The following is a 13,509-nucleotide window of genomic DNA, read 5'->3' on the forward strand; positions in this document are numbered from 1 at the left end:
CCCAACGTCAATGATTGCTCCCGGTGATGATGGCGCTTGAGCGTCATAGGTTCACTCTAGACACATCGTTCATCTACGAAGCCATCGAGCTTCGCAAACGGGCTTGTAGCAGCCCGGTATAATACGATGTTTTTTGGTGTGTACTCAGGTAGCTGTGAAGGCGCTCGAGTGCCTGGTTGGGTGTGTTGTGCGGTGTTGGCTTTCTTGCGCTTTGTATGCATTGTGTTCCTGAGAATGGCGATGGTGTGGACGAATAAGTGGACGAACAATTGCAGGACGCGTTGCTGATTGTATTAAATGCGGTCGTGTGGGACCAAGTCCAGTACGCTCGGAAACAGTGGTCTAATGCGAGGGACGCGTAGGAACTAACATGCAACAGACGACGTTGAGTGTGATGTTCCATTGGTACATGTGTGTGCTCGCGGAACAGAACGTTCCCTGTCAGCTGCGTCCATCCCGCAGACGGCGTATACCAAACGGATAGGTGTATGCCAGTTTGTGGGACCCGTGTTGGCCCCACCAGCGATGAAAAGTAGAAACAATATATCCTCTCCGTTCCGGCACCGCCTGAGGTGAGAAGAGACGCTCATGGCTATAGCGATGGCCACCGCGGAAGACGACTCAATCGATTTCTTGTCAGATCCAGTTGACAGGTAAGTTTTGCCGCCCCCGTTCTTTTCTTCCGTGAAATCCGAACCACGTAGACCACCATCTTATTCCTGTGCTGCTTTGTTTTACCTAGATTTCCCTTGCCGGATCTCGCCTGCGGAGACCCATTTGTGACCGCCGGAATCACCAAAACTCTCGTATGTGCGACTGCTGAGTCCAGCGTAGGAGATGCTGGAGAGGCGGCAGTCACCGTACAATTAGATTTGAACAGCGCTTGCGATGGAGTGGCCCTGTCCGCACCAACCTCCCAGCAATCTTCACACAAAGACGACTCTACAGCCCCTCGATGGACACGAAGGTATACCACACTCTGAGCATTCCTTAAATGTGATTGATAGGGGGGAAATTGCTCTTCTGAAAGTAGCTAAACAAAATTTGGGAACCTCGCTTGAGCGGATGCTCTCTTACGCATCTCTTCGAGCTCTGCTGCAGGCGCCCTTGGAGCCACAAATCAGCATGAGCAGCAGCTTCGGTTCTTTGCAAGTTCAGATTATTTCGCCATCGACGTCGACCCAGAGCATCAAGCTTTCCCCCATGCATCTTCTTTGATTGAGATACGTACTAATCCTCTTTCCATTGATGATCTCCCACTCGGCCACCTTGGACTGAAATGGTTGCAGATCTAAAAGAGTTGACTCTTACCTACAGGCTTCAGTTCACGGCAGGGCTGATGGATCCTCACTGGCAGACGAAGATGTTGAAGAAGAACCTCAAGTCCAATCCCGTCTTTCCGCTGTGGAAGAGGTGGCTACGTATGATCCAGAAGATCATACCTTCGACGACGGTGACAACAGCACTCAGACGGACAGCGCCTGCGAATCAACGACCAAAGTAGCATCAACGACGTCGGCAACGAGCCAAACCCAGCGAAGCGCGCTAGGCTTCATGACTAATGTTTTGGGCCGACTATCAGATCAGACAAGCTGGGATTATATTCCAGTTTAGAGCTAATATCAGTTGGTTAATGGGTTAGTGTGGAATAATAAAACGGAAAAGCTAAAATCCTGCCGGCAGGATTTTTGCAACATATCCGCACGATTCGGTTGCCGTTCGATCCGATCGCGCAGCGTCGCTCCTCCCGTTTTGCCTCGCGTGCTGCGTTTTTTTCTTTTTCTGCTGCCGTTATTTTCGCTGCCGTCCGAACGCAGGATGTAGGATTCGAACCCAGCACCTCTTGTGTTTATGCACAGCATCCTTGCCATTTCAACAACTACAGGTTGTTGTCTATAGAAATGTAAGAAGCTATTTGAACCTTTTTACTACTATATAAGATAACAAATGAAAAAAAATCTTGTTCTTTTTCTTTGGATTTCTCCTATAACTCACGTACAATCATCATGATATCTAGTTTCATGCGTCTCAAGTTGATAACACCCTATTAATTTTCGTGCGGGGGTGGGGGTGAGGGGGGAGTTGATAAAACATTCACTCGGTAACTTTTGTGTAAATAACATGGTAACTCACACATCGTAGACCTGATAAGTTATGTACATTTTGGCATGGTAACTTTGGCACCTGCGCAGGGGGGGGGGGGTGTTGATGATATATCCCCCTGGTAAGTTTATGGGAATAGCATGGTAACTTACACATCACAGACTTGATAATTTATGTACAACAGTCTTGGTAACCTTTGGCGACGGTGATGGGGGAGGGCTGTTGGTGAAAATACCTCCCTCCCCCTGTAATTTTTTTGTGAATAGCATGGTAAATCACACATCGCAGACCTGATAAGTTAGGTACAAATACCCCGGTAACTTTAGACCCGAATAAAAATTTGTTGAAATATACCCTGGTTACTTCTATGCAAAATAACACGGTATTATATGCACCACGAGCTGATAACGTAGGTATAAATACCACGGTAATGTTGACCGGGGGGAAAGAAGTCATTGAAAACACAGCTCCGGTCACTTCTGTATAAATAACATAACTGATAACTTTACAGTAACTTTTTGACCAAAAAAGTGATCAAAACATGCCAACATGAGATCTAGTTTGGAAGTTCTCGTTGCACCGAATTTTTTACGTGAAAACGATTTTTTAATCAGAAACGACAATTTGATCTATAATTTTTTTATAGTTTTGAAATAGCGAGAATCTACAATGACATATGATTTCATGTGCTCTAATGCATTTGTATGTGAAGAGAATGTTGGAGGAGCCATTTTTATGCCCCGGTGATTTCTATGTAAACAGAATGGTAACTGACGTACCATAGGGGTGATAACTTATTTAGCCTAGGTGTGGTAACTTTTGACCCCAAAAAAATGTCATCGAAATATACCAACATGGGATCTAGTTTCGAAGGTATCGTCGCGACGAATCTTTTATGTGAAAACAGTTTTTCTATCGGAGCGACGGTTTGACCTACAAAACATTTTAAAGTTTCAAATTAGATGGAATTTTCGATGACATCAGCAGTTTTGTCCTATATGCATGTATGCAGCTGTTAGGGAAAAGATTAGACTGAATGTGTTTATTTTTGTATTAAAAAAGAACGAGAAATCAACACTCACCAACGGCAGCCCGAGTGACCATAGATGAATCGTCTGGATTAGTCTTGGCCATGGGCAGCCCGGCCCAAACGGCCCGGCCCGGCCCGACGCCGCTCCTGAGCCGGGCTCGGGCCTAGATTTTGAGCCCAAAGACCGGGCCGGGCCAGGCCCGGGCCCATCGTTTTCGCGTTTTCTTGAAGGACGGGCCGGGCCGGCCCGAAGCCCGACGGGCTCTTACGTGTTCGGGCCGGGCTCGGGCCCAAAAAACAGGCCTGGCGGCCGGGCCGGGCTCGGGCCTAGGTTTTTTGCGTCGGCCTTGGCTAGGCCCGGCCCGAAGCCCGGCCCGGCCCGAGGTATGGCCAGGTATAGTTGGGATCTATCGCTAATAGTCCATACGTATGGACGTTAGCACAGTCCATAATAAAAATAGGTTTCAGTTTGCCAGCATGCGTAGCGGGTGTTTAGATTATGGCGAGTCTAGGTTTTCACCTGTATGACTGGTCAAACCTTGGGTTTGCTGCTATTATCTCTGTCAAGTACCAACGCCAGGTACATATTGGTACAGAACAGTAAACAAACGGGCCTGTGGGAAACATGGTCGTCAACCTTAAACGGCGGCCAGCGTCATCCGTCCTCACGGCACCTCTTGCCGTCACGTACGCTCATTAAATATCCTCTTGTCAGCCACATGTACGACGGTGGACATCCCGTATCTAAATGCGGCGGAACGGCTGACGATAAAGTGAGCGCGCGAGCTCGTCCACGCCAACAGATTTTCGTTGTGTTCCTAGTCGAGATAATTGCACGTATCGTCCTGGAAGTCGACGGCGAGGTCCAACATGATCCTGGAAGTTGAGAAGTGCTTCAATACGGTCCTGATACATGGAAATACGTGATCAATACGGTCCTGGAAGTTGAAACGGCAGTCCTAGCTCTACACGTTGCATACATATTGCATATTCTCGCGTACGACATGTCAGCACGGGGCCACGTCCGTATAGGACCCATGTGTCAGTGGGCGCCAGAAATAGAAGAAACAAAAGGCGGTGGGGGGTTTCGACCTGCGACCTCGGCACATACGTCGCGTGTGCTTAGCCACCAGACAAGCGCTTTCTCTTGATTGTTGTAGGGATGTATTTCCTATTATATATACCTCATTGTCTTTTCCGCTATAGCACACACACACTTTTTTTCCCCTGAGGACGCGCGTGCTAGCAAATTAAGCTGGCAGCAGTATTTGTTTTTGTCGCGAAAAACAGTAGTATTTGCTCCTAATAAGATGCACATGGTTTTATATTTAGACAAACAGACAAAGAAAATGGATTTATATTTTTGTATAACCTGTCATTTTGTTGGACTAATAACTTTAGCTTGTCACATTTTACCTTGTCCTTATGCATGAAAAATATTTACTTAGATGTCAGAAACTAAAAACAAATGATTACTTATGGAAAATATAAGTTCTTCTAAATTTGTTGTAGGTAAGATAAATTTTTGTTTAAGTGAAGGCACACTTTGGACAATTTCTTCGCATTTCATATCTATTTTCATTTGTGTCAGTGAACTGATTTTAGTAGATTTTCAAGCGCTAGTTTTCTATTCTAAATATGCAAAAAAATAATAAATTAATCTCATGTTTGATAGATTACCGTGCCAAGCTTACACCGCAAAAAAACGCACATGCTGTTTTCCGGATGTGCTATATATATGTACCATTCAGTGTTATGTGTTAAAGTTATTTTTTTGTGGAACTATGTGTTTAAGTTTTCAACCCTGAAAGCACATGTTGATTTCGGAATGTGCTTACATATATCATTAGAAGTAATCCATATATTTCTTCCATTTGTCATGGTTGTGAAATTCCAAAGTAAAAAAAATGGATCCTTGTGGATTTGATGATTTACGTGGTCGAATAATAAAATTAATGTTTCTTTCATTATTAGCTTCTGGTTATCAGTGAGCGAACGAACTTGAAATGGCCACATTAAGGATTTTTAAGAAGAAAATGCATGCAGGCGCACTAGTGCTCATAAGAAGGGAATAATCTATTTATTAATATCGATAGCCCTGGTTGAGTTGGCTAGCACGTGCGAGCGAGCGGGCGAATATGCATTCTGCCTGGTCGTGTGTTCGACTCGCTAGGCGATAGCAATTTTAACTTGTATTTTCTCCTCGCGCTCACTGACAGGCAGGTCCCATACAGGTGGAGAGAGAGAGAGAGTTGACCTGTTGTCCAGCAGCGCATTACGCAATACGTATGCGATGTGTAGAGCCAGGACCGTCGTTCCATGTATCAGGACCGTATTGATCACGTATTTCCATGTACCGGGACCGTATTGAAGCACTTCTCAACCTCGAGGACCATGTTGGACCTTGCCGCCGACTTCGAGGACGATACGTGCAATTATCTCGTTCCTAGTCTAGCTAGGCGTTGTTTTGGTTAGCTAGACGTGGCTTGCCGTTGTTCAGGTTTTCGTCCGGCTTTCCTTCAATAAATCGAGAGAAGTTTGGGTCCTTGTGTCATCTTCTTCTTTACAATAAATATAACAGCTCTCGTGTTATCTTTCAAAAAAAATCCAAATTTTGTTCTTCATTTGTTTTCCAAATACATATTGACTGTTTTTAATACAAGTTGAACATTTTGTAGATACATATTGAACAATTTGCAAATACACGTTAAACATTTTTATACAAATACATGTTGAACATTTGTTAAAAGCACATCGAACATCCTTCATATACATGTTTAACATTTTCTCGAATGCATGTTTAACATTTTATAAATGCACGTTGAACATTTCAGAATATACAATGAAAAAAATTAGCACACATTCAACGCTTTTCATAAATGCAACAAACATTTTTCAAACATCTGAAAGTTTTTTGAAGAGTTACAAACATTTTTTAAACCAGATGATACCCTGCACGTTGTTGTGGGGTTGATGAAAATTTAATATGATAACATGAGAATAAAAATTTAAAATACATATGACTTATTATATTTGATTATAAATAGTTATAACAAATTTACTGCATATAAGTAGAATAACTGAATGGAAAAAAAATTCCCATGCATGGTTGAATATTTGTGGTGGGTCTTTCCATGCATGATTGCATGTTCAGGTGGGTCTTATCCCATTAATAGTTGTATGGCGAGGTGACATAATTGCATATTGAGATAAATAAGTTAGTGGAGATGACTCTCTTAGGAATATAGAACGTGGCATACTTTTTCGGAATGGTACGGAACTTTTTTCCAAAGTTATGCAGATTTTTTTTAATTGTAATGAAGATTTTTTTTAATGGCATGAAGATTTTTTACAAATTGCACAAACAATTTTTCTCATTTCACGAACATGCATGGTGAACTTTAAAAAAAATAGTATAGTTATTTTACAAAAATATATATGTAGAATATTTTGAAATTTAAACAATGATACAAAATAATGAAGAAACTTCGAACAAGAAAGAAATGAACAAACATAACATTTGGCTGAGCCAACCTAGCCCAAATCCTATTTAGCGCCCTTAGAGCATCTCTAGCAGACCCCACATAAGTGGTCAAACCCGTAAGAAAATTGCGTTTTACAGTTTTGGGCGAAAAAAGTGTCCAGAACAGAAACCGTAAAAGTGGCCCAACCCGTAAAAATTTTAAGGGCCACCGCAAATGCACACTCGAAACCCTTATCTTTGGAGGTTGGAAGACCGAATCTAGGGGCCCCCATATACCGGTAAAACCTCGTCGGAGCAAACATGCCGACGCGGAGTTTGCCGGAATCCGTCCTAAACTTGTCGGAATTCATCACCGCTCACCGGAAAAGGCCGCTAGGCGCCGCAATTGATCGCCGGTTCGAATTGGACAAGCTCGACAGAGCCGTGGCCTCCCATGACCTCAGCCTGGCCGCCGGAATCCTCCCGGCGCGGCAGGCAAAGGGGCACGACTCGGGTGGCAATAGAGCAAGGCGCGGACGGCCGAGGCGGCGGGGCGTGGCCGGCAAGGCTGGGCGCGGACGACGGAGGCGACGGGGCGTGGCCGGCGCGGTGATGGGACGCGGCCGGCGGGCGACGGGGCGCGACCGACGGGCAACGCGGCATGGCCTGCGGACGATGGGGCGCGGCCGATGGGGTTGGACGCGACCGGCGTGGCCGGCGCGGCCGGCTGGGGGAAGGGGCGGCAGTGGCCGGACTGGAGGAAGGAGCTCTTTATTCCAGTTTTATAATTTGTTTTACATTATCTGTTCGGTCGCAGCTAAAATGAACCCTTAGAATGCACTTTTTTCAATCTATATATCAGTTTTGCAGTTTGTGATTTTAAGGGGTCTGCTAGAAATGCTCTTAGCACCAATTGTAGGCGTTTCTGCAAACCGACGCATACCCTCCTCCACCTTGGGCTCGACCCGTTAGTTGTTTTTTCCTTTACTTCCCGACAACAATTTTTGGCTCATTCCGGAACCCACGCATCGCAAGTGAATGGGTCAACCAATGTGACAGTCGTTTCTTTCCTAACAGTTCCCGACCACTTTTGTCATGCTTCTAGAAGCTTCCGTCCACTATTGGTAGGCTTCTAGATGCTTCCAACTGGATTTTTGGTTTTCCATCTGGTTTTTTCTTTTTCTTTTTTCTTATTGAGTTTTCTTATTTTGCTTTTTATTTTTTCTTTGTTTCACGAACTTTTGTTTCAAATGTGTGAACTTTTAGAAAAATCATGAACTTTTACAAATCCGCGAAGTTTTCTCAAATCCATGAATATTTTTTGAATGCGTGAACTTTTTCAAAATCCTGCGAACATTATTGAACTCGTGAGCTTTTTCGAGTTCATGGAGTTTTTCAAATCCACGAATATTTTTTGAATGCATGAACTTATAAAAAATCCGCACTTCTTTTGACACCGTAAACTTTTTCGACTTTGTGAAATTTTGTCAAATCCGCGAACTTTTTTTGAAACTGTGAACTTTTTTCAAATTCATGGTCTTTTTCAACATTGTGAACATTTTTTTAAATTTCCGAGTTTTTTATTTTCTTTTTCACATTTTGCTGGAAAGTCAATGGTCAACCGGTCATCAGTGGACCGGCCAACTGCGAACAGTGAACTCGGAACCATGCGACCAAGAACCAGGTGAAATTGATGCATTGCGAGCAAGTTGCCCGCCTCATTGTCGGGCCGACCCATGGCGTGGGGGCGTGTCATGAACATATTTGAATGATCATTTTTTTTAATGATTAAAGGTCACAATTTTTTAGATAATTGTGGATTGGAAAACATGTTCATGAATTTAAAAAACATCTTCATGAATTTGAAAAACATCAAATTTTGAAAAATGTCAATATTTTTTTATGAATTTTCAAAAATAGAAACAAAAAATAAACCAAAAAGAGAAACGCAAACTAGTCAACCAGATGAGAAAATATAGAAAAGAAAAATAATAAGGAAAAAAACAGTTGGAAGCTTCCGAAAACTATTTCTACATAACACGGTTTCTACATTTCTACATGGGTTGGCCGGTTTATAGAACACTCGCTCTAGTGGTTGTGCACTTTGTAGGGAATGAGTACTATTTGGCGTTTTAAGTCGTCAAATGGGAATTTCTTAGCTCACCGTTGCCTCGCTAAAGCATGGGCTAGCTAAAAATTTGATGGTGCTTTCAGCTACCCATATCTCGCAGCGCATTGGCAAAAAAAGAGAACTAGAAAGTTGAAACCAACCCAAACACGCCAAAGAATGGGTTGCAATCCAACAAATGCGCATGCACCTGGTCAATGCCAATTATTAGGTCTTTAGGCCTGGCATTTTGGAGCTATTATCCAAACATGTCCCAAGTATGATTTGTTTCTCTGGGATCTATCACAAAACTATTCCAAAACTATTTCAGTAGCATCTATAGTAGCTGTTGGATTATAGATGGGCTTTGGTCCATATAAAACAATAATCCCTGGTTAATCTTAAGGCGCACTTGGGTGCATGACAAGTGGTGGAAAGTTCAGTACCATACTGATTCAGTAGTAAAAATGAGACCCTTTTATAAGGATTGCTCTACCACATGCCATTGGGAGCTTGAGAAGAGGAGTTGTAAACGCTTGCTCCTCCCCCTCCGCCGCCCGCCTCGCCTCAACACGACGCGTGCGCGCGTTGCGAGTTGCCTGAATGAGCCGAGCCGAGACTTTTTTTGCCAGTCAAGAATGATTAATTAATTGTGGATTAATTAACGAGTCGCTAACGAAAATGCCACTGTCTGAGACGTTGGACCGTGGGTTGTTCTCGGACTCGGTCGTGGGCCTAAGCCCAGACCCATCTACCTGACGGCCTATATAAGGAGACGCTGGCGTATTGAGTGAACCAAAACTCACTCACTCACTCCCGCACAACCCTAGTCGTTATCTACTGTTTCTCTCTCTGTGTCTAATACTTATTATGCACGTTCAACATTTCATGAATAGTGAAAGGAGAAACTATTTTACATTAGACCATAATAGACACCATTCAGTTCATATTTAGAAGCTCTCATTATATAAAGCTATTCTCCTGCCGACTGTAATTTTGCAACAGATCCGAATGATCTGATCTTCGTCCGATCCCGATCTCGCGGCCCTAATTTCGCTGGCATTAAAATCACAACTGATTGAATCCCGCGGCTTCAATTTCGTTCAGATCCGGATCCCGTGGCGCTAATTTCCTGGCATTAAAATCACAACTGATTGAATCCCGCGGCTTCAATTTCGGTCAGATCCGGATCCCGTGGCGCTAATTTCCTGGCATTAAAATCACAGGCTTCAATTTCGCTCACATTAAATCATGATTGATTACGATCTGCTGGCACTAATTTAGTTGCATTAAAATCGCAACATTGTCACCAAAAAGAGAGCTGCTGGTAGGATTCGTTCCTTTGACCTGGGAGGATGCATGTTTTAAGATTCCACTAAGTAACCATCTGGACCGACTCCATGTTTTGATTAGCTATGGGCTAGGTTATTTTTGTACTTATGTAATGATCAAAGAAAATTTCTACTTTCTCTGAGCCATGCCATTTACAAGTGGGGATTTTTATGAGGTATTTTTTTGCACTCATGGTGGAGATTTCTATGAGGTAATTTTACACCCACAAAAAAATCAATGGTAATTTTTACCCAGGGAAAAGTTTTTGAAACACACCCGGTAACTTTTCACCCTGGGATGAAAATTATTTAAAAACATACCCTGACAATTTCTATAAAATATTATGATAATATACGCATAATAGAGCTGATAACTCACATACAAATATCATGATTACCTTTTGAAAAGGGAAAAAGGTTGTTAAAAATATATGGTGATAACTTGTGCGTATATAGCATGCATGGTAATATATAAATAACAGAGCTGATAACTCACATACAAACACCTTGATAATTTTTAATGAAAAAAAACTTGTTGGACAACATACCATGATAGCTTGTGTGTAATTAGCATGATAATACATACACAAGAGAGCTAATAACTTACATACAAACAACACGATAACATCAACTAATTTCCAAACGTTCGGTATGAAACCCCTAAACCCTCCAAAACCTAAACCCCTCCTTAAAAAAATAAAAAAAACCCAGTGCCTGGCAGCTGCTGACGCGTGGCTGCCTTTTAGTCCCGGTCGGTGTTACCAATCAAGACTAAAGGTCCTCCTGCCTGGGCGCCCCACAGCGGCCACGTGAAGCTCCTTTAGTCCCGGTTCGTAACACAACCGGGACTAAAAGTGGGGCCCTTAGTCCCGATTGTTTAGTCCCGGTTGCAGAACCGGGACTGAAGGCCCTTAGGAACCGGGATTAATGCCTTGTTTTCTACTAGTGTATATTTATAAATTGATTTCAGTCTTTTTTGTATGTTATAGTTTGAGACACCCTGAGAACACTTATGTACCTCGGTGTTGATAATTTTGGCGGCTCGGCGGGGGGGGGGGGGGGGGGGGGGGGTGTGTGATGAAGTATCCCCCGGTAACTATTGTGTGAATAGCATGATAACTCACACACCACAGATCTGATAACTTACGTGCCTCGGCCCCGATAACTTTGGCGATGTGGGGGGGGGGGGGTGATGAAGTATTCCCCAGTAACTGTTGTGTGATTATCATGATGACTCACACACCGCGGATCTAATAACTTATGTGCCTCGATCCTGATAACTTTGGCAATGTGGGTGGGGGTGATGAAGTATTCCCCAGTAACTGTTGTGTGATTAGCATGATAACTCACACACCGCGGATCTAATAACTTATGTGCCTCGATCCTCATAACTTTGGCGAGGGGGCAAAATTGTTGAAACATACCCCCGGTAATTTAGATGTAAATCGCATGGTAATTTAATTGACGTAGTCATAAGAAACTACGTACAAATACCACGGTTACTTTGACTCGGGAGATTTTTTATTTTTTTATTTTATGTAATCATGCAATGATGAGGATTCGTAAGAAATAATCTTAGATCAAGCAAAACAATGTTCAATCAATTCTGAAAACAATGCTTCAGCTTGTACTTGATTTGGGAGGAGTTGAGTAGATTGGGAGTGTCCATCGGCCGTCCTCTCCTGGACCAAATTTTGAAGATTGCCAAGATGCACCATCTCACAACATAGTTACTATGTGCAATAGTAACCAATAAGGTTATTTTGTAGTTATGGGACTAGATGTATTATAGTTACCAACCTGGTTACTATGCAGTTATCGGGCTAGATGTAATATAGTTATCAACATGGTTAATTTTTGTAGTTATCGGGCTACATGTGGGATAATACACCCTTCAATAATTTATGCATAAATAGCATGATAATTTTACACACCATAAACCTGATAACTCATGCACAAACACGGTGATAACTTTGACCCAGGATAAAAAGTTGAAGACATCCCCCTACACCTTCTGTGTAAATAGCATGATTTTTAACACACCACAACCCTGATAACTGATGCGCAGACACCGTGATAACTTTGACCCGCGGAGGAGCTGTTTAAAAACATCACTGATAACTACCGTGTAAATAGTGTGGCATTGTATGCAACGTATACGTGATAACTTACGCGTAAATACCACGGCAACGTTGGTCCGGGGGTGGTGGGAGGGGAGGAAGTTGTTCGCAAAGATACCCCCCCCCCCCCCCCCCAATAACTCTGTACGCACCGTGAACTTGATAACTCATGTACAAACACCGTGATAATTTTGACCGTGGGGAGGAAGTTGTTTGAAAATATACCCTCGATAACTTATGTGGTCTTTTGTCCACGAGTTATCAGGTTCGTGGCGTATAAATTACCATGCTTTTTACAAAAAAGTTATTGGGGTGTGTTACAACAATTTTGTTCTCTAGGTGAAAAGTTACCGTGATGTTTGTGTATGAGTTATCAGGTTCGGAGCTTGTAAATTACCATGCTCTTTACGGAGAAAGTTATGGAAGTGTGTTACAACAATTTTTTTTCCTGGGGTTAAATTTTACCTCGGTGTTTGTGCTTGAGTTGTTAGGTATGTGTTGCACATAATTACTAGGTCTATGGTGCAAAAATTATCATGTTATTACGCATAAATTACCGAGGTATGTCAACAACTTTTTTTTTGGTTAAAGTTGCCATAATGTACTTTAGGAAAAAAAAGTTACCACTATGTTGTATATACTAACAAAGCAGCTGACTATCTAGAAAAACAAAACAAAGACAGTACAGAAAGGAAGAAAAAATCGGTAAAAAAGAAAAGAAAGAAAATGGTTTCTCATGGTCGTGTCACGTACATGTATAAATATTATCCAACCTCATTATAGCTGGAATTTAAGCTAGGTCAGCTGGTTACGAACAACTATGGTGAACCATAGGTAGTGGGTTCGAGTCCCACCTCGTATGTCTTTTTTTTTACTTTTTTTTACCATGCCAGGAAAAAACGGGAGAAGGGGAGGGGAACGAAGCGGGAGAAGTGGATCGAAGGAGATTGACTCGATCGTGCGGATCGCTAGAAAAAAATAACGGAAGAGTCGATCGTGCGGAGCGCCAGAAAGAAATAACGGAAGAAGGGGAGGGGAACGAAGCGGGAGAAGTGGATCGAAGGAACTAGTCGTGCGGATCTGTCGCCAACGACCAGTCGACTGGTCGTTAGCACAGTCCTAATGGTTTTGTAACCATTAGCTAAATATTAGACAGAAAAATCACGATGAAAACTCAAATGTAGACAATCAAGCTATACCATATATTCTTCCCAACATTTCTAGAGGACAACATATGTTACCCGCAAGAAAAAGGAGAACATATGATAATTATTATTTTTTGAGAAAATATGTTAGCAGTACATGTTCTTTTAAAGGCATGCTTCTTCCTACGAGATTTCTTTGTGGAATTACCC

At 42.6% G+C, this 13,509-nt stretch overlaps 1 long non-coding RNA gene across 1 annotated transcript; it reads left to right on the top strand.

The window, feature by feature from the left end:
• The first annotated feature begins 533 nt into the window (after window positions 1–533).
• LOC109745967 (uncharacterized) lies at window positions 534–1,970 on the top strand. The gene is made up of 3 exons (XR_002228680.2): window positions 534–653; window positions 743–967; window positions 1,102–1,970. It is a non-coding gene; the product is annotated as an uncharacterized lncRNA (long non-coding RNA).
• Window positions 1,971–13,509: the final 11,539 nt, after the last annotated feature.

Source organism: Aegilops tauschii, chromosome 7, assembly GCF_002575655.3.
Source record: "Aegilops tauschii subsp. strangulata cultivar AL8/78 chromosome 7, Aet v6.0, whole genome shotgun sequence".
Taxonomy (NCBI): domain Eukaryota; kingdom Viridiplantae; phylum Streptophyta; class Magnoliopsida; order Poales; family Poaceae; genus Aegilops; species Aegilops tauschii.